At 33.3% G+C, this 23,408-nt stretch overlaps 1 long non-coding RNA gene across 1 annotated transcript in view; it reads right to left on the bottom strand.

Annotated features, from left to right (window-relative positions):
- LOC108910097 overlaps nucleotides 1–23,408 on the bottom strand; it is a 300,761-nt gene that overhangs the window by 158,822 nt on the left and 118,531 nt on the right. The window lies entirely within an intron of this gene.

Genomic DNA, 23,408 nt, shown 5'->3' with positions numbered 1-23,408 from the left:
GTCAAAAATGAATAATTTGAAAATAATTTATGAATTTTTACTTTAATTTTACATTTAAATCGTAATTAAATAGCTAACAAAATATTGAAAAAACAAGTTTACTTTGCCTTAATATGTTAAAAAAATAACTTTTTAAATGAACGATAGCTTCATTTATTTATTTAATAATAGTAAAATAATTCCGATATTGAAATATTAATAAATATTTCGTTTAACAATAATTTTTGTGACATTTTTGTAAATTAAAAAAAATTAAGTATAAAAGATACATTTTTTCTGGGGTTCAGGGCTATTCTACGAATTCGTAAATATGCCCATTATTATTTTTTCGTCGAGCTACCCCAGTTAAAAAAAAAATAATAAGTTTCTACGATGAATAGAAGCCGAGATATTGCAAAATTTACAGCGCGCATCAATTTGAACTATTGTTTATAAGCGAAAAACGCACGGTTTTTAATGCACAATTTGAGAATGTTAATGTCAAAAAAACGGTGATATTTTTAAATAGGTCGCTTAATTACGTCTTTAAGATTACAATGATGCTTTCAGAATCATGTTTGGTTGAAAATTAGCGCCTGTACAAAGGCTTAAAGTTCATAACTTTTGGAGCCTCCGTTATAAACAAATAGAATTGTGCGAAAACTATTGCACCTCCACTTTTGTCATACTTTTAAAGTATGACAAAACCCTCAACTTGTCAAAGGTTTTATAAATTTTTAACAATAAATGCGATAGTTATAAACAAATTAAAAAATTGGCACTTTTCTTGTTTTTTGCAATAACTTTTTTGTTTATTAATCGATTTTAATTTAACAAGTCTCATTTTGTAGATAATTTTACTCCCTACAAGCTGTCTGAGAGTCACTTTTCGCTAAAATTGATGGTTTTCCCTGCAAAGTGAAAAAACTGTTTTCCTCACTTATTTGTTTAAATAGAAAAGTTAGCTAATAAATGTTTTTGACTCACGAGATGAGAGATGTCTTGTATTATGTTCCTTTAGATAATTTTGCAATAATCTCGCGGATAGGACCTTTTTCGAGTTTCTCTTTTATTTTCACTAATTTTCCTGGTGTAATATTTGTATCTAACAACAGTAGTAGTACGATAATAGAACTATGTTATTTTAATAAACAACAAATGCGGATTCTATTTACTATGGGAAGGACGCATATTAGTCGGTCAGGTAAACAGCCTACTGAGATCGAGGGTTAAGTTCCCGTTTTCCAACCGCAGAATTCAAAGATTCCAGGTAAATTCACTCCCGTTTAATAAAGTTGCTCATTCTGAGATTCCTGTAAATAATTTAGAGAATTTTAACTTAATTTGACAACCTAGGGAGCCTAATTTACCACCGAGAATGAACTAAGACTACGGAAGGGAACTTAACAATTTCGTAGACACTACAATTATTTATACCTACCTATGAGGTTGTGAACATATTAACTATTATTATTTTTAACAGTTTTAAACCAAACAACAGGGAAAGTCTATATCTAAAATACCTTTTTGCACGATCAGGTAATTTACTGAATTTGTTGAGAAATTTGTAACATATACAAATTAGCAACCTGTAAATGATTACTTAACCGATCAGGAGGCGGTAAATAGGTAATCTAATAAATGTACAATTTTAAAAATAAATTTTTATTAAAAACAAAATTTACAATTTGAAAAATTATTAAAAGTTATTGGAGCAATAGAATTCGGGTTTAAAACAACGTTCTCTTATAATGATGCTATAATTGCTGTACATTTTGTAATAAGACTTTAGACTGCGGTATCACTTTCTGTCACCGTAGAATTTCCCTATAGAATTTCCGTGTAAAATCTTGTTTGAAAATTGATTTTTGTTATCCACAGTCTTCGATATATCCCTTAGCTACAGAGGACGAACGACACCCACCGTGCCTTTTAAGGAATAAAATATCTCTTCCTTGGTTTGCCAGAATAGTAGCAGAACTCTTTCGGATGCATGTCCAGTATAAGTTGAGGGATCTGGCACTCACTTTCTTGAATCATAACTTACAAGAAGCTTAAGTTGTGACAAAAATATTGTCTCGGAGAGACGTTTAATGACAGTAGATGTCACTTGACAATAAATATTCGGTCTCATATTAACCAAAGGGAAAACTTTTTGCATGTACGACTTGTTCGTTTCATATTCTATTTTTAAAAAAAAAACGTCATAAGTATTGCGGTCATTAAGTGTTTTACACATTTCAAACATTTTGGAGATGTCGACTTCGATCTAAAAATATCCCTTAATACAGATCCTTAATAAATGATTATAAGCCACGTGACCAGTAATTTTGTTTGGAGCACTACTTTTATTTTCTTCATGTTGGCATTTAATTTGGTAAAATTAAAAATTATTGAAACAATAAGATCAAGATTACATTCAGACACAACATTCTATTTCACCGGCTGTGATTTTTCGTTACCAGTTCGTGCAATGTTGGGTTGCCTAAGCTACGGGCTAGGCTGTTTAATTTGTTCGACATTGCCAATTGTAAAAACGGCAGAATATTTTTAATATTTTAATTGAAATTATCCCAAACATGTTTTTTTTTTTTAATAGAACAAACAGTTACTCTCTCCAAGAAAATAATTTTTAAACCCAAATAAAGTAGAGTTTTATAAACTTTGTATTGTGGGAATTTATTTACGGACAAAGTTATTTTAGATAAAAAACGAAAGTGTTGTTATTCCCATTTCAAAAAAAATATATCCAATGTTAATATATTATTGTTATGTTGCTATTGTTGAGAAGTATTTCGAAATATATCAATTTCTAATGTCCAATGAATTTACTTGTAACCGATATCTATTCCATTCTGTAGGTACTATTACACATATAAGCTGAACATTAAATGAATAATTGAATATCTATCATACTCATTGTCTGAATTTAGTCAGATGAACCGCTTCGTTACTATTTAGAGTTATTTCGATACACTTCGTGCATTGGATGAGGAGATAACAGTGTGTAATTTCGTTTGGTATAATGGAGTTAGCTAAATTATTAATGAAATTTTGAAGCAAACTATTAATGGATATGGAATATTTAGAACTTGATATGCATTATATAGAAGTTTGTAAGCTACAAAAAAATTACTTGTAGTATTCTGCAGACTACTTGGAAAAAAATATAAATATATCAATAATGATCGACATTGTTTTAAAAATTATATTATTGTCTGGAAACGGTACAAATTGCTATAAATAATTTAATAAAAGTGGAGACTCTTCTTGCTCGACCTAAGGCTTATTGATTTCAATTATTTCAGTATATTGTTTGTACTGCTATAAAATTTGAATTTTCCATGTGTAAAATATTTAAAATTATATTTTTTTGCAGTTATATAATAATAATAATAATATAAGTATGCATATACTTTTTAATAACTATTAAAATATAAAAGTTCAATGCATTGAATTTCAGATACATATCGTGATACAGTAACATATAATTTCATTTCTCAAATCTATTTCCCTCGTCAAAGTTTTACATGAACAAATATTTACGAAAATAAACATTTATTTGTGAACTGATAAAATGAGAGACACATAAACTTAATGGTGTCCAAAAAGAAACAACAAATATGCAATATTTCATGAAAAGAACATCCCCAGGGATGAAATATAATCTGTTGGTACGGTTTTGACCCTGCCCCAAAAGAATAGGTCCTGTTTGACGGAATGTCAATCATTCATTAGAAAGACCCCGTTCATTGTTTTAAATCTGAAATTAATTTAATTTGCCAGGAATAAAAAATGAAAACAATAAGTATCATCTAATAAACGCATATTTGGGGAAGATAATGCAGCCACAAATAAGCTGGTGTTCTTAACCTTCATGGTTGATTTGGGGTTGTTTGGATGCTTTGGTAAGTTTAGAATGTGAAAACAATGAGGTCCTAAATTGAATGTCACGGCATGACGGCCAACGTGAACCAACGAGAAAGCTTAATGTAAGTGAGATATAACGCACAAGGTATTGTAACCTGAGGAGTTATTTCTTCATTTATCTATCTACCGTTATGACCAGTATCGTAACGATATTAATTTGCAAAATAGTTTACTATTTACATATCGAAAGGAAGTTTAGAATTATCATTATACTTTAATTAATACGTGGGAGCTTAGAAATGTTGTACGTTCAGAGAATGAATTCCAGACACTTACCATACGTCGCTCATGTACAAGGTAATCCAGTGGTTGGTTGTATGGGGTGAAACTTAAATTGGAAGAACGAGAAAACACCAAAACTTTCCAGGGAGGGTTTTAATAACAATAAAAACAAAACAAACAAACAAAATAACGACACAACAGGTTCGAACAACATTATTGATTAATTTATTGATACGCGACAGCGTACCGAGATTCAGGGAATGCGAGACTCATAGCAAAATTTGGAATTACTTTATCCATTATTAAATTAACCCGAGACTCTAAAACTAAGTAGAATGTAAAACCCAAGGAAAAACTGCTTGTTTTTTTCGGAGATCTCTCCTGAATTCGACACGTCGCTTCGACACGCCCATTTCTTGGGTCCAGACGTTTCTGTTCTTATCTTACTGGCGGGAACCCTGAATATCGGGACGCTTTGGCATAACTATGCCATGTTAATAATTACCTAATTGACTGGACTTACATTAATATAAATAATTCTGTGACTAACTGAACTCGTAAATAACCGTAGCCTTCCTCTAGTGACTCCGTGTAGCAATACGGGACGGATTAGTCAGTCTCATTTAATCTATTCTTATAGCTTGGAAAATCCGCCTAAAAACCAGCTATTTGATATATTATTATTTCTCTAACAACTTCTTCTTGGAATTCCTACGTTCTTTGGAATGCATTTCGCGCGTTATTTGAAATATAGATTTTTCTCTTCATACCAGATGCTCAACACATGGCCCCGACAGTCTAAGTGAACTTGTTAAAAAAAATATTGCTAAATTTCATAAGGCCTTCTCCGAAGGACGGCCTGTGGCGACGCTAGCTACTTGAAAACTCTTAACTTTTCGATAAATTAGTGGTGACTGAAATATTTTACTTTTTGGCCCATCCGTTCCGAGAACTAATAAATAAATTACCACGCGTTCCGGCTTTTGTTACATTATGTTATATCTTAAATGTCCCTGCTACTTAATGGTATACTGTCAAAAGCATCGCTTTGGAAATCTGTTAATCTGTTGGTACTATGAAAGCATGACAACCACTACAGGTGGGAAATAACACTCTGCGAATGGCAGCCCCGTCCAGCATTGAATTACACCCGCAGTGTCTAGTAAACAGCCTAGATCATTAGTTAGTAGATTTACCGGACATAGACTGGTTTTGAACGGAGTAGTTCTTATCAGTATGGCACAGATGACACGATCGATAGAACTTGTCAAGTTTAAAAACGGTCTATATTGGGTCATTTTGTTGATGATCTTAGATAGGTAGATATTGCGGGTATTGAGCGAGGCTGTAGCTTGCAGTGTAGTTCTTTCTCTCACAATATCATTAGGTAAAACTTTATTTCGTCTAGTGTTACATCAGCGATGCTCTCATAATACATGCCTACAGATTGGTAAGTCGTTTTTTGTCCATAGGTACAAACAATGCTTTGTGCCAGTAAGCATTGAGTAGCAATGACAATGAAGATCTACATCTTATTCATACTCAAAGCATCTAGGCAGATAAACATTCAAAGAGCTAAATCATTTCATGTAATGGTCATTGCGATTCTTCGCAATCTTCTCGTTTAGTAGATATAACGAGTCAAAACTGGACAAGGTTATAGTCGCCAGGGTAGTTATTTCCCACAATTAATTAAAAAAAGAAAACTGAAGTTAAGAAATTTCCAAAAGGAAGGAGAGAGGATAACGGCGAACTAAAATCGCAGATTACAAGGGATAAAACTGCTAACAGGAGTTGCAGGCCCACAAAACATTTGAATAATATTGGCTTTATAAAAGAAAGCTTTTTTAGATTTTTCTAAAAGAAGGAGATGACATTCCGGCCACAGTGCGAATATGAAAGACTAGTAAGAGTGCATTGTCTACAATATAAAAACAACCGGAAGGTGGAAACTACGTGAAGGGGCCACTATAGAAAAAAGATAAAGCTAAAGATAATGAGAAACTCTAATATTAATGAGGTCCACAGTAAACCTACTGATGGCCGATGAAAAGGATAGTTTAACTATTCGATATACATTCTGTCCAAAAAGTATTCGGAATTTATCGTTCATCTACTCTGACGCGAAGTTCGAGCGCGATCTGTCAAGTAGTTTGTTTACAGCTTTTAATTTAGTTACTGCGCCAAAAGTGTATTCCGCGATTTTCATTACGGATAATGTTATTGAACATAGAGTTATTTTGTGCTACCAACGAAATTCCTTGTGCTGAACGTTGAAAATGTTGAGAAAGACGTACGGTAATTTAGTTGCATCGAAGCATACGAATGACACAAAGCATTCAAATATGGTCGAGAAGTGGTTGATGATTTACCACGTTCTGGTCGTCCTTCAACGTCTTCAACTGAAGAAAACATCGGTAATGTGAAGGAAATGCTGCTTGCAAACCGCCGCCGCCGTTTTGGATATGAAAGCACGGTTGGTTCCCAAACAGCTTAATTTTCTTCAAAGAGAGCATCGCGATTTACGAGTTTGACATGCAAACGAGCCATCAATCTTCGGAATGGCGCTTTTCTAATGAGCCAAAAACAAAAATACCACGTCAAAAATCAAAGTCATGTTGACTGTTATCTTTGGCTATCATGATATTCTCCACTGAGAATTTCTTCCGGATGGAGAAACAGATAGCAAAGAATATTATCTAGGCGTTATCAGACGTTTGAGAGAGAGTGTCCATCGCAAAAGATCAAATTTATGGAAGGATAATTCTTGGATTTTGCACCACGATTATACAGCATCACATAAAGCGATAATTGTGAATGAATTTTTGACCAAAAACTCAACGAATGTCATTGAGCAGCCACCGTATTCGCCGGATATGGCCCCTGCTGACGTATCTTTTTTCCCAAAGATAGCTGAAGGAGTTGAAGTTCATACTGGAATATGCGTGTAAAAAGTGCTTTGACGATTGGGTTGTTCATCGGAAAAAATGTATTGCTGAGACAAAATACATTTTAATGATTAACTGAATATATTGACATATTTCGCATACTTTTTTGACAGAAAGTATGTATTTATAATTTACAATTATGTCACGAATACGACACTCATGTTCTGTGATTTTTTATCTGCCCGAGGCTAAAATTTTAGATACATTGGAGCCTTAAAGGATGGGCAGGATCAAAGATTTAGGAATTACGATGAGATGAAGAAATGGTACATTCCTGGACAAATTTTAAAAAATATATGATTTGTATTGAAGTCTGTGCGCAAAAGTGGCATTACAATCTTTAACTGAAAATATTAAATTTTCTGATATTTTTTAAANATTTATGGAAGGATAATTCTTGGATTTTGCACCACGATTATACAGCATCACATAAAGCGATAATTGTGAATGAATTTTTGACCAAAAACTCAACGAATGTCATTGAGCAGCCACCGTATTCGCCGGATATGGCCCCTGCTGACGTATCTTTTTTCCCAAAGATAGCTGAAGGAGTTGAAGTTCATACTGGAATATGCGCGTAAAAAGTGCTTTGGCGACTGGGTTGTTCATTGGAAAAAACGTATTGCTGACAAAATACATTTTGATGATTAACTGAATATATTGACATATTCCACATATTTTTTTGACAGAATGTATGTATTTATAATTTACAATTATGTCACGAATACGACACTCATGTTTTGTGATTTTTTATCTGCCCGAGGCTAAAATTTTAGATACATTGGAGCCTTAAAGGATGGTTTGTAAGGAGGACAGGATCAAAGATTTAGGAATTACGATGAGATGAAGAAATGGTACATTCCTGGACAAATTAAAAAATATATATATGATTTGTATTGAAGTCTGTGCGCAAAAGTGGCATTACAATCTTTAACTGAAAATATTAAATTTTCTGATATTTTTTAAAATTGGCCCTTTTATAATATCACGACAGAAGAGCATTAAATACCAAGATGGGAAAAATTGGTTCTTCCTTATTTATATTATGAAAACAACCGTGTTAAATGTTGCTTCAGATTAGGACAAATTATTATCGCCCTTTCGATCTGGGAGAGCAGTATATCACCTACTTTAAACTTCCGGGACCCACCCGGATGATCCCTTCTATCTGTGAATATCCGACTTAGATAAAGATCCGGGATCATGGAAATTTGTGCACCTGAGTTGGATAAAGATAAGAATATGCTGCTATCAGTTTCACAGTTCATTAGCGGCCTTCAATGATCGTTTTACGCACAAATCCGCGGATCCATAGTCATTATCTCTCGCCGAGTCTACTATAAATTTAATGCTTACTTTTCAATCCCCCCCTGCAATTTCCACTGTTCCGTAAATATGCTTATTGTACTTTTTCATTTTGCGGTATCGCGAAAATATGCCCCAAAACCCGTAAAGTACTCTAGTAAACACAACAGTGTAAAGCGGAGAGAGATTATTTATCGCATTAGTTTGACGGAAATAAAAAGTTTTGAAACTGAAATAGTTTTTTTACATTATTTTAGTCATTAAGCTAATTCAAATAAATTCTATTTTTTTCCTAGATATCCTCTCAAATAAAGTCAATGCTTCTCGATACCAAAAATCTGGGTATGCTAAACATGTAAGAAATGTAGAAAGATTTCTAACTAGTGATATTTTAATATAGGTACAATACATTTCCAAAAAATAAACATTTTTTTTTATTTGAAAAAGCTGAATATATGTAAAATATGAGTTAACAATAAAATACGCATTTAAAAAGAATTAAATATTTTTTATCCACAATCCCCTTATAATCGGACTTTTATCCACACAAATGAACCGTCTAAAGTGATACTTTATCCACTACTGGAATAAAGTAACTTTATTTCACTAGTACAATAATGAAAAATTAATAAACCTATAATAAATCACATTTCATTTATTTACTTATTTTACATTACCATTAACATTTATAGTAATAGACATTTCTCTTCTTCTAAGGAACAGCTAAGCTTGGATTTTCCTTGCAATATCAAATTTGTTAGATATAGACTCCTCAACATAACTTTCAGCTACAGAGGAGCTCTGCCATCCACCATGCCGTTTGATGGTTGTAAGATCAGCATCTTTATTGGCCTGTTGAAATGCGCCTCATTCAATGGCCAGTATATGCTTCTGGATTTGCGATATTCAGGAATGAAGCTACTATTGAGGGTACCTTCATCGATGTGTTGATTACAACAGGCTGAGAAGTACATTTTTGATTGATGTATCTTAAAAAGATTATGTCTTGTGTTAGGCGCATTGGCGCAGAGAAATATATTTTCTGCATATTTCAACAGCATTCACGTAAAATTCTTCTTCTATAATCGTAAATTTTCTTGAATGCCCGTCTTGGTGTCAGGTATTGAAACAAGTAGGTAACTGCCAACGTTCTGTACGCCATTAATTTTCAAATATGTCAATGCGCAGCATCGCCAGGCACCAGAAACCCCCATTATTTGTGCAACCAGAATAATTCAAAGTTCACTTAATCATTAAATATTCTTTATCGGAAGCCCCAATCAAAAATTCTTCAATATGTGCTCTTACGAATACTGCAGCTTTCTTTGCTTTGTATCCTATCGATTCGCTCTTCAAATAAGCAGTAAACTCGTTATATTTTCCAACATCTATATTTTGTAGACCTTTTTAGCAGCCTTCAACATCGAATACTTCGACCACATAGATGAAATTGTATATTTTTTCCTCAAATTTAAAAAATACGATAGCATGACTTCTTCATTTATTGTCATTACTTTGCGATTTTCCCTCCATTCGTTAAATTCAGTGAACACTTTTTCACAATGTTCCCTGGATTTCGCTGTCAATAAATGGAAAATTGCTTCTTGCGCTTCTTCAAAAACAGCCGCAGGAATACAATTATTTTCTTGCATTTTTACAAATTCAGAGAGAACTGTTTATTAAATAACTGATAATAAACAAGGTAGCATAGCAACCAGTAGGTAGGTATAACAAAACCTACCACGTTTCATTGAGGAGTAGTAGTAGTAAGAAATGTCAAGTCGTGCGAATATATTTTTTACTAAATTCCAATAATTCCGAGTCCACAAATATGATTGTAATGTAGTTATGGATAAAACGTTCTATTGCATTCGTGTTTTAATTGCTTTTCATCCACTTAAGAATATTAAACGCTCGAATAAAATATGTTTAAAACACTTATACAATAAATAACTATTACCAATCTCAACAAATCAAGTCGAACAGAGTGTTTACGAGTTCGGATATTTTTTTAATGAAAAATAGATCTTTGTAGTATAAAATTTAGAAGAAAATGGTAGAAATTTGATGATAACTGGACAAATTTGAGAAATAAATTCTGAAGAAAAAAGAAAACAATACGAGTGTATCCCTCCAAATCTCAACAAGTCTAAACCAATTAAATGGAAACCAGTCCCGAATATTTGTTTAATCATTGAAAACTGCCACAAAAGTCTGCAAATCAAGTTAATTAACTTTCTAATATTGTCACTACAGTGAACAATTCGTTAGAATTATACAGGGCTGGAAAATCCACATGGTCCATCTGCCTTTACAAGAGAACGACGAAGTAAAGTAAAGAAATCCGTGCAATAGACAAGGATGGCTATAGTGAAGACGTTTCATAATCTGAATAGTCACCGCCCGTTTCGGGTTAGAACTATTCAGATTATGAAACGTCTTCAATGTAACCATCCTTGCCTATCGCACGGATTTCTATGACTTACTTTATCGCTCTCACGTAACGGCCGATGAACCATAGGGACTTTCCGAACCTGTATATCTATTTGGACAAGCTACAGCTTAAATAGAAACAACTAGTTAAGTAGAGAAAATTATAAACAACTCATAAGTTTTGACAGCAACCTCATATTTTGGGAAGAATTATTTGATAAAACTGTTTAGTTTAGTTTATAATTACATTACTATTTCACAATTCAACGGTCTTATTAAGTAGAAATGTAAATTGGCAAACATTAATAGATAATACTAATTATTGCAGTAGGAATTTAAAATTATGATCAAATTTTCACGTATTTCAATTAATATGTATATCATCATTGTATTTTGTTACGGTGAATTGCGGATTATCGCTAACAATGTGGGAAATTTAATACATCTGCAATTAATTCCTATAATCCAATTAAGATTTGATCAATACATACATAATATACTTTAAATGTAAAAATCAAATATCATATTATTTTTTAATAATTCGACAAACTTATTTAACGTTTATATAATAGCTGTGTCATGTTTCTCAGTCTTTCTATATTCTCCAGACCTTCCTGAAAATTGTATCATAACGTCTGAATGATATGATCTGAATCGTGAAGATTTAAATGCTATTCTTTATAAATTGTCGACATACACGATTACTGCTACCAAAGATCACAATTAATATCTTTTTATTCTTCAGTAAACTGCAAAACAAATACTACATATCAATTCCAGCTAGTGAGTTCTGTTACATGGGTATCGAATCTTGATGGTAGCTGCTAGTTAGCAACTGTTTAAGGCAATATCTCGATATTCAAATAAAATTATAACTTTTTTATCACGATTCTTTCTAAGACTATTTGCATGTCTATTTAATATTAACTGACGTACTGGTAATTTGGAAAATGTAGAATGAAATGTGCACAAACTGAAAATATGGCTAATTAAACAAATTGCTTAAAGTGTATTCTGCGTATTTGAGAAGCTCCAAGGTAAATCAAGCATCATGTTAATACCTGTAGTAACTAATATCTTTAGTAGCGACATCACATACGCCAAATAATAGGCAACCATAGTGCATATTACTAGATCGATTTTCGACCTTATGTACTTTAGACATAAGTACTAAAAAATGGCTCCTTTGTCATGACCTTAAATATTGCGATATTCCGGTAATATTAGAAATATTTAAAAAGTTTCAAACCCCATGCAAGTGACAAACTAATAGTAATATAGAATTTATATATTTCAATTTATAGAACAATATTGACTTTTATAGTAATTAATAAATTAAAATTATATCAATGTTACTGAGCATGCGCAATAAAGATAATTTCATGTAAGTGAAGTAGCCTCGCAACAGGATATCATTCAAGGAAAGTTTGGTTATTGTTAAGAGTACGTCTATAATAAACCACTTGAAGAGAAAAACACTCGATAAAAACAGTACAACACCAAAAAAAAAACAATAAAAATTCTTAGTAGAACTAGAAAATGCCAAGATTAAACGAAACAAGTGAAAATGCTAATGATGTCAGCGATAACATATCAACTAGGTCTCACCTGCATATGAGGCTATTCTTTCCGAGCACGAGCATTAGGAATAACACGGCTATTGTGAAATTTTACTTTATTTAAACTTAGGAATATTCTTAGGTTTTTTTTGTATGTTTTAAGCACATTAGTGTATATATTTTACGAAACACGTGTTGGTTGTTCTTAAATACTTCCAAATCCTTGTAAAAATAAATTAATTTGAAGTTGTACAAGGGTCAGATTCGGTTCGATTTCAACTATGACAATTTGTTGCGGGTTGCCTAAATATGTGACGTCACACTAAAGGAGTCTATTGCTATGTATAACAATAGGTGTGGATATAGAACTATAGATAACTCTCATTCTTCTAAGAAATACATATTTTATATTTTACATTGGATCTTGGAGTTGAAGCTTCGTCATTAGCAACATTTAATCTATTTTCAAAAACTTTTCACACATTGCAACACATTAGTGAAACGATCTCTAGATAGCTTTGATTTAATTTATTTGTCAAACAACACTTTCTTTTTTTTTGTGTTATTTAAAGGTGGAATTTGACAACTTCTAACACTATTATTTCATTAAAATTTTTATTATTCTCATATAACTGCATCCGATGTTTTCTAGTTTTCGTAATTTCAAGTATACCTATAAGGCAACCCTTCAACAGTTTGTTCTCCAGTTTAAAAAACAAAAAAATTCCGTTAATGGCGCATAAAATAATATAAACTGGCACTTAATATCACTTAATATTATTATCATGCCAACTGACAATATATTTCCGCTTTCAGGCTTACATGAAAGGATCACGAACAAAGTTAATGGAAATCTGCAACCCCACAAATTGTCTGAAAATGAAATATACTATGGTTTGAGATCAAAAGTTGTCACGGGTCCAAGACCCAAAAATGAATACTTATCGAGATAAGCGACATTGAAACTGAGACACATTCTCTCTCTAAGAGAAACACGGCGAGCATGGTTTTTCCTGTATTCCTTCATTGTCCTTTTTGCACAAGCTTCTTTGCGACCACTTTTTTAGTTTACACCTGCCCTTTTAGTTTAAACCCATTTGTTTACTCTTCACTCGCATTTTATTGCTCGCTTATTTTTTACATTACGTCTGCCATTTTTAGTCCTGATCCTTTTATTATACCTACACCCGCTTGTATATTACACTCGTTTTTTTTATTTTACGCCCGCTTCTTCGCCAACTTTTTTTTCTGTAGGCCAGCATTTTTCTATACGCCTACTTTAATTACATACCGTCTGCTTGTTTTTACTACACCTTTTTTGCCTGACTTTTGCTATATGCCATATTTTTAATTTACGCCCGCTTCTTTATTTTGCACCCGCTTGTTTATTCTTTACGCCCGCTTCTTTACTCTCCACCAGCTTGTTTATTCTGTACGGCCGCTTTTTTTCTTTGTGCTTGCATTTTTTAACATTACGTAGGCCATTTTTGTCCCGCTTTTTTTATTAGACACCTGCTTGTTTTTGTATCAGGCACGTCTTTGTACTTTACACCCGCTTTCTTACTTTCTATCCGCTTGATTATTCTTTACGTCCGCTGTCTTTCCTTTGCACTTGCCTTTTTCTTGCATTGTTCCTGATTTTTTTTTGCTTCTTGACAACTTTTTTACTTTACATCCGGTCCTGCTTTACACTGTCTTTGATTACGTCTGCGTTCTTCATTCCTTAAAAAATCTGACAATTTTGTTGAAGTGTTCAAATTAATATTTACAAATAATTATGTCGGATTTAGTATAAAAATCTACATATTATTCCATTAAAAAAATCACAATCGTTTGGCATCGGCCATCGACAAAAATATACAGTTATTGTATTTTTAGTGCCATTGGCATTCTTCTCTTATTTCTTAAAATCGGACTAAAAAGTACGATACTATAGCTTATGACATCATGTAACACTTTATCGAAAAATCAGTATTGACGGAGTTAGATACACTCAATGTTTGTTTCTTAATATGCCACAACTTTTTTCATATTTTCGTCAAATTTGGTACATTTAGCATTCGTACTTACGAAAAAAAAGGTTATAACATATTTAAATTCGTCAGCCCTATAGGGCTTAAGTAGCGTTTCTTTTTTACAAATTTATTATCAATTTCTTGAAACACCTGCAATCACGTTATGATCAATTCTTTAGACAATAAGAACATTATTCTGTCGAGAGATAAAGTATATCTATTCAAAACGGTGAAGAAATTACATTTTCGATTTGCTGACGCAGCAAAATATGTAAGGGGTGAATTATTTTCTTGAAAATTTAACAGTTGCTGATGCCTCAATAATTCAAAACAAATAAAAGTGCCGCTGCCGTAATACTGTTCAAATAGAGTTAAGCTTGTTATGCTTTGAACAGTCGGCGAAAAAATAATTTTAAGCAAATTTTATCAGAGGAGCGACTAGATTTTCTCGTTTGACCCAATTCAAGTTTTATTTAAACGCAATTAATTTTAAATGAATGATTACGAAATATAAAAATTTGTATTATATAAGTCAACTATTTAAATGGAAAACTAAGATGGGTTGAAAGATTAAATATTTTAAAAGCGGTGGATAATTTCACAAGAACATTTTTAACTGATGATTGAATTTGTAAATAAGGCGATCATTACATTGTGGAAGACAAAAAATAAAACCTGATCTAAGTTAAATCACTTTAACAGTGTGAACAACTACATATGGGCTACATGAAAAAATAGCATTGAATTACCACAACATTATCTAGTAAATAGCTAGTAATAAATAATTATGCAAAATAAAAACTAAAAATAATATGACTAAATATAATTGATAGAGAACATATATCTGATGTATAAAAATGTTTAAATAATCAATAATCATTCAAAGAAATATCCTGTATTCTTGCTGTTCTATTATCACTCTTAACAAAGGCTAATCACGTAAAAAACACCTGCTATAAAGATCTTTTGGCTTCCATATGTCAGGTTGGATTGGTTCATCAAGTAGCTTCCCATCTCCTATGGAGTTATTAAATATTAACAAAAAAAATATATTATAAACTTCAAATGTTTAGAAGCAATAGCGCCAAAAAGGTTTGAACATGACTAAAATTCAGTATTTCGACCAAAACAGAAAAGTAAAGTAAATATGATACATCACCAGAAAAATCCTCCGAATTAAAAAATACGGAAAATCAATATGGCGTCCATAAGAAAAATAAAGGTCGATTGATGTTTTTCTGTTCCAATAAGCGCCAATTCTAGTACCTACTGACTATCGCACTTATAGAGGAGTTACATAGCATTAAAATTCAATTTTTGCTAACGTTTTTTCCAATATATTTTTTAAAACGCGGTATCGATTTGAAATTTATCATTTGTCTACTTTTTAATTTATCAATTAGTAAACATTTACCGTTAAGTATTGCAAGGGTTTCCTTACATTTTTTATTACTAGTTTATGTAATATAAAGTGTTTCCTAAATTCTCATCAAATGAAATTATATATTCTCCTATATACACGATGTTCATACACTTGAAACAACACTGTTTGGCAACACAAAAAATCGTTCACAATGCCCGTCTAAGCATTAGAGTAGAAGCGATGCTGAAAATTTGTACGAATTGCATATGGGGAAATAAAAAATCGATCATGGTTAAAATCACTTCGTCTGTGAATAAAAAGCAGCAGGTAAGTCTAGGTCTAGACGTTGTTGCTAGTAAGCAGTCGTAACAGTCTACACGTATTTTTCCGGCAATAAGTGATATACATAAAGTGTAATTAACCTGAATTTAAAAATATTTCTTTTTATTTCGGATTATTTTACCCCGGCGGCGAGAATTATTGATTTTTCTACATATATATCAAATATCCACTCGCGGGTCCGACCGGCCGATACCCCACTCTGACAAGCCGTTGGTCACGTGGAGGTCCCACCACGACTGGTGTCAATCCGGTGGGGATTTGGGCAACAAAAGTCCTCGACATTCCCCGAAACCGACAGTTCGTATCCAGAACTCAACACCGAACAGACGTCCACCGCCAGCAAGAACTCTCCACCGAAGCCAGCCCAGAATAACCAGTGAACCTAGTAAGAATTATTTTCCTTATTATTATCCGTTCCAACCGGGTACAAGTCCGAAAAGATTTGTACACTTTAAGTGTGGAATTACTGTGGGCCCGAGAAGAATATTCTTGGTAACCCACACACAAATTCCACCGTCCGTCTCAACCCGCACGACAGTGCAATCGTTGGATTCGGCGTGTTAAACCCAATCCTGACGAAGCCGTCGTGTTTACTACAGCGTTGCTTGGTGTCCCGCACCTTGATGTACGCTGGGTAATAGGGGATATGTGAACCAAGACCTAGAGGTTCGGCGTGCCCACCCAATCTCCGGGTCGTTCCATATAGTATCCGTACGCTTCTCCCTGGTCGGCGTGTATACCCATCAGACCGAGAAGCGTTGTATACAGAGAGTCCGACACCATCGGCCACCAGGACGTATAAAGCTTAAAGGCTAGTACGAATTGTAAGGCGAGATACTTCGGATCCCGTTTCACCATCCTATCTTTCCGCCTTGCACCGCTTGGGCTTTCTTCGCTGGTTATTGCTATCGCTTACCGCTTACCGCATTCCGCTTACTAATTTTGCATTGCTTGCTAGGCCATTATACCGATATTTGACCGCCCGCCTGTTTAAAATAAGTCCGAAATAATTCCGAATAAATTTTGGTTTATTTTCAGAATCAGCGGGGACCAGTAAAAAACGTCTATAAATATTTTAATCAGACCGTCTAAAATCACCTTTTCCTTTGTACATAAAAACCGTCTACGATTGTAGAGTAATAAATATTTTATTTCGATCCCGTTTACAAATATTTATTTCTTTTCTAAGGTGATAAGTAAAATGGTAAAAAACCCAGAGTCATAACTTTTTAATTTTGTCTCTTTCACACTGAATTTGTATATAATTATTGTTAAGAAACTTGTAAATAATTTCAGTCGTTTAGTAGTGGGTAGGAATAAAAATTGACACTATATGTATTTGTAATAAGTATTAATATTTTCCCTGTGTGAATAAATCTAGTAAAACTTAATAGGTTTATTTCTTTCACCGTCGAGGTAAAACGATAACATTCCGAACCAGCAAAAACGCTGATATCGTTTTGTAGAGCTCCCGTTAAATTTCATATTTAAAATAAAACTACACTGAGAAAACTACTCTCTGCCGTACTCTCTGCCGTTTTCTCCTAAAAATTCATTGACCCCTGGAATTTATTTTCTTCACTGTAGCTACCTGTGCACTATACTCTAAACCGAGGGTAAGGGATACGTGGAGTTTCCCCCACGTCAAATTTAGGGAAACTGGCGCCCGAGATTAAAACCGACTATTTAAATTATTAACTAACGTCATCGTTTAGAGTCCAGTCCGAGGAATATAAAACCTTTCCGAAAAATTAAATTACAGGGGGTCTACACACCATAGTTAAAAGTAATAAAAATTTACACTGAACGATCCATAGAGAGAGGACCGAGGAAAAGTACGTCACAATAGACATCGGAAACTTTGTAGCGACAATCAAATAAATAAACAATAGTCATCTCTATCATGCTAGTAAGCGGTAATACGCGTTGTAGTAGCAGAAATTTGCTAAATCTGTGATGAAGCTAAATGCACGGCCAATGTTCCTCAGCAAAAAAACTGGACTGTTCACCGGCATGCCAGACCGTTAGATACGTATCGAATAAATTGATCGAAGCGAAGCTTCAGATCAGCGGCAGACATATAACAATAATGCAGATAGTAGAATTACTAATATGAAGTATTTCATCACTATTAGTATGAAAAACTATATGAAGTTCTATGGGTTCTATGAAAAACTTCGACTATACTAATTTTGTTTGTAGGCTTCCGTGGCTTTCGTTAATGGTTAAATGATTTCCGGGCTGGTTGCCACGTCTTCGATTTACAACTCTTGACGTTTCGAGAGACATATCGCTCTCTTCTTCAGAAGTTACTCTGAAACTCAGTTTCAACCTTTGACTTTACTAGACATGCGCATGTGACCTCAGTAAATGTTGAACGGTCGTTTTCATTTTTGAATTTTTTGAATCTAGTAAAACTTAAAAAATTAAAAATAATAGACATAAGCTGAAATTTGGTAATGCAATAGCTAAATTAATAAGCTTTTACTCTTTTGGCTCCCGGACTAAAGCCTTTGTCCACCGAGTGCAACTTAATACACGTGAAAATACACATAATATTCTGTGATATTAATCAAGGAACGATCATATACTACGCCAAATAATAAGTAATAGTAAAAATATTTTTTCTTCCATTTCTAGATACTATCAAGGTAAATTTCTAACTATTTTATTAATATTCTTTTCCAAATAAATCTCCGTAAACACCCCGCATATCAACTAGGTATATAGTTATGTTACTAAATATTAATAACCACGAATCTGGTCACATAATTTTTTATTGTAGAAATATGTTAAACAATTTTTTTAAAGGATTGAAATATTACTTAATCATATCACTGTGTCAGGATTTCAACGTAAAAGCAATTACATAACTCTTAAAAATTACTGATCCACCGTAAATTAAATATAATAACAAAATGAAAATCGCTGACATATTAATTATAAATTGCATAGTAATAGAAGCAGCAAAATATCCTTATAATCCTACAAAATGTGTTCTGACACATATCCGAAAACTATTTAATAAACTTACGTCTGGCAGTAACACTAAAAATAAATGTCTACTGTGTAACATGTATATGACGTATTTCATCATAAAGGTCAGTTTCCTCGAGCCCTTCTAAAAGCCGTTCTGGCCAGTTAGTCTGGTTTTTACAAGGTAGGGTGGATATAGAGCGTGCTCCAAACAATCTACAACGACCCCTGCTTTAAATCGAGCCGGCTTTGCCCTTCAGGAATTCGATCAACTGACAAGCCCCATTTATGGCCTACCAGCCTGAAATCTCATAAATTATAACTACAAGGTGAAGCAATACAATACATTACATGCTATTTATAAATTACTTTCGCTCCTATTTTCGACGTGACTGCCATCTACCAAACTAGCAAAAATAAACGGCTCTAATAGGAGATAAGAATTATTGGGTTAAAGCAATTTGTTCAAATAAACAGATACTTTAAAAACATTTTATAAATACTCTACGCGATGTTAACCTCTATCCACATTTTTGTTATAATTTCAATTAAAATTAGTTATTTTTGTATACAAGATAAAATTAATTTTTATCGACTAGCGGAAAGTGTTCGTTTACGAGCGATGAAATTTTATCTTCATATATAAAACGTTAAGAAAAATAAATTACAAGTTAAATTTTCACACATTTAAACCTCAAGCTTATAGACAACTTTCTCTTTTATTCTGGTTTAAGTAGAAAAACAACCATAGGCTCTAGATAAAGAGGAGTTAAAGACTATAAGCAATTATTATTGGCTCAAAACTGACAAAAAAGAATACAAAAGATATTCGAAACTTTGAGGTTAGGTTGGTGCTGGGCTGGCGCATTTCGTGAACTGTTAACCACGAAGGAAGTGGTAAAAATGGACCTGAAATCTATGTTACAATGCGATTCATCAGTTGTACACTAAACACTGAAATAAATAACTTTATACACTTACACTATGCAACACATTTCACTAAATACCACTTTAAATTTTACTATAAAATTGAACTTAACAGATAAAATAAAACACTGCTTTATATACAGAGTGTCTCACATTTAAATAGCAGGATTTCAGGACTCAGTAGAAGACCTCATTTTGAGTCTGAAAGTTCCTATATATATATATGGGTCCTAAAACGCTTCGTTTCTGAGATACAGGGCGTTCAATTTTATTTTTGTTTTATTTATTTATTTTTTAACTAAATAACCGCTGACAAAAAAATCATCATGTTGCGGCGAAAGACTTAGTATTTGAGGGCAAATAATTTGACACAGAAAATCATCGCATATTAGTTCCAGTGGTGGAGATAGAGGGGTCTCTATGCATATTTTTATAAAAAAAAGTATAGCCGATTTGATATTTTGCAAATGTTTTCGAAAAATATGAAAGAGCATTCAATTTTACCCAGAAAAGGCCCTCTTGTCCAAAGTCGATAGGAGGTGGCGTTTTCAAGAAAAACCGAAAATACTGTTTAGAAGTCAAATTAAGAAAAACCGAAAATACTGTTTAGAAATCAAATCAGACTTGAAATGTCATTCTAATATTGACATTTGCGCTTATTTTATTATAGTTTCTAATTGTGTGTAGAGTATTAAAAAAAATTGCAACAAATTCAAAATGCCGTTTAAGTTTACGAACCAAGAATACGCAGATATTCACTTCGTATACGGGTTTGCCAATGGGAACTCGGCAGAAGCTGCTAGGGAATATCGGAGACGATTTCCTAATAGAAGACAGCCGCATCCACACGTTTTTATTAATATTCATCAACGTTTCGCTAATGACGGATTGAATCTGGTCCATAGGGATCGCAACATAATTAACGTTAATATTGGCAGAAATAGGAGGAATCAGCGAATCTTGCACGAATTTGACAGAGATCCCACGACGAGTACCAGAAAAATTTCCAGGATTATTGGTGTTTCCAGGTGCACTATTTCTAGAACATTAAGACGAGATCATAGACATCCCTACCACTTACAACCTGTTCAGGGTTTACGTCCGGGTGACGAGGAACATAGAATAGCTTTTTCTCGGTGGATTCTTAACTCAATTGAAAACGACGGAAATTTTTTATCACACATATTATGGACCGACGAGTCATGTTTTACTCGTCGAGGTGTGACAAATTTACACAATCAGCATGAGTGGGCACATGAAAACCCGCATGCAATCAGACCACGAAATTTTCAGCACGAATTTAGTGTTAATATTTGGCTCGGCGTTTATAACAATTGTCTTTTCGGCCCTTACATCTTACCTCAACGACTGAATTCTGCGAATTTCTTAGAGTTCTTAGAGACCGAGAGTGCCAACATGTGGGAGGAAATTCCTCTGAATTTAAGAATGCGAGCATGGTTTCAACTTGATGGCTGTCCAGCTCATTTTGGCCGAAATGTCAGGAACTGGTTGAACACCCACTTTCCCGAAAAATGGATTGGCCGCGGGGGTATCGTTGCATGGCCTCCCCGATCCCCTGATCTGACACCCCTAGATTTTTTCCTCTGGGGTTTTATTAAAGAGAGAGTTTATACCACTACTGTGGACACAAGGGATGAACTTATTCGTCGGATTCGGAACGCATGCAGTGAAATCAGAGACAATAACTTAATTCAAATGAGACGTTCTATTCAGCGTCGGTGTCAGTTATGTATCGAAGAAAATGGTTTACATTTCGAACATTTGCTTTGATGTAATATGGTTTTCGTTATTTATTTTTGTATTTATTTTCATTTAATTAATTAAAAACAATTTTAACCGAATTTTTGAACTACATATTTAATTTAGTTGTAACACAATGTTTAAAAATTATTATTTGACTTCTAAACAGTATTTTCGGTTTTTCTTGAAAACGCCACCTCCTATCGACTTTGGACAAGAGGGCCTTTTCTGGGTAAAATTGAATGCTCTTTCATATTTTTCGAAAACATTTGCAAAATATCAAATCGGCTATACTTTTTTTTATAAAAATATGCATAGAGACCCCTCTATCTCCACCACTGGAACTAATATGCGATGATTTTCTGTGTCAAATTATTTGCTCTCAAATACTAAGTCTTTCGCGGCAACATGATGATTTTTTTTGTCCGCGGTTATTTAGTTAAAAAATAAATAAATAAAACAAAAATAAAATTGAACGCCCTGTATCTCAGAAACGAAGCGTTTTAGGACCCATATATATGGGAACTCAAAATGAGGTCTTCTACTGATTCCTGAAGTCCTGCTATTTAAATGTGAGACACCCTGTATATAGGAACTTTTAGACTCAAAATGAGGTCTTCTACTGATTCCTGAAGTCCTGCTATTTAAATGTGAGACACCCTGTACATATTTGTATATTCATTCACACAAAATGTTGTGAAATTACTTACCAAATTACAAATAACTTTTAGTAAACCAATAAACTGAAAAATAAAATTGAAGAGGTAACATATTGGGCCTTTCTTCTTTCACCAAATTAATGTTGGGGTCTTTTATTTTTTGCCCTACATCTAACAGTGACTGATATTATCCAGTTCATTTAAACTATGTCAGGGTCAGAGGTCATTGACATAAACTGAACACAGTGCTTTACAAAATAGTAATTAACATAAAAAAAATATGGTGACTTTAAAATAACACTTAATCTGTATACAGAAAATTATTTTCCGTTTCAAAAAGAAAGTGCGCATATATGACAAATTGTGATGCTACCCAATGGCAGCGTAGCGCAGTTAAAAAAAACGAATTTTAATTTATTTAAAAAAAATATTTTAAATTAATATTCTGGGCAGCACATACTATTACCGATACAAAACTGACCTCCTTTAAAGTTACACCACGTATAATATTCACAACTGTATGTAACAAAACCTGAAACGATTTTAGAGTTGCAAAGTTTTCATAAAATTAGATATCATACCCATCTCAAATCTATACAGGATGATTCAGAACTTATCCAAAAAAAAAGTTTTCTGGATGTACAGGGGACCCTTACAAATACAATTTTGTAAAGAAAAAAATCAAAAAGGGCAGTTCGAAAATGATTTAAAAATACACTTCTGCACGGCACTGGAAACTGGTCCACTGTAAAACCTGACCTCGCACAATGCGACCGGCATGGCGGTGTGATAAAAACGGACAAAAACTTTCGCAAGGAAAGAAATATGTAGTATTTTATAGCACCTATTTTATATCGGCTTTTGCCTTTATTAATTAATAAAATTAATTTGTGTTTTTAAATAATAAAATCATTTGACATACCCGATGTTACAACAATTGTCCAAAATTTTATCCACCAATGTGTAAACACATTTGGGTCCGTTGTACT

Source organism: Anoplophora glabripennis, unplaced genomic scaffold (genome assembly GCF_000390285.2).
Source record: "Anoplophora glabripennis isolate ALB-LARVAE unplaced genomic scaffold, Agla_2.0 scaffold399, whole genome shotgun sequence".
Classification (NCBI taxonomy): Eukaryota; Metazoa; Arthropoda; class Insecta; order Coleoptera; family Cerambycidae; genus Anoplophora; species Anoplophora glabripennis.
The sequence above is the reverse complement of the archived record's forward strand: the minus strand, read 5'-3'. Positions and strand labels throughout refer to the sequence as shown.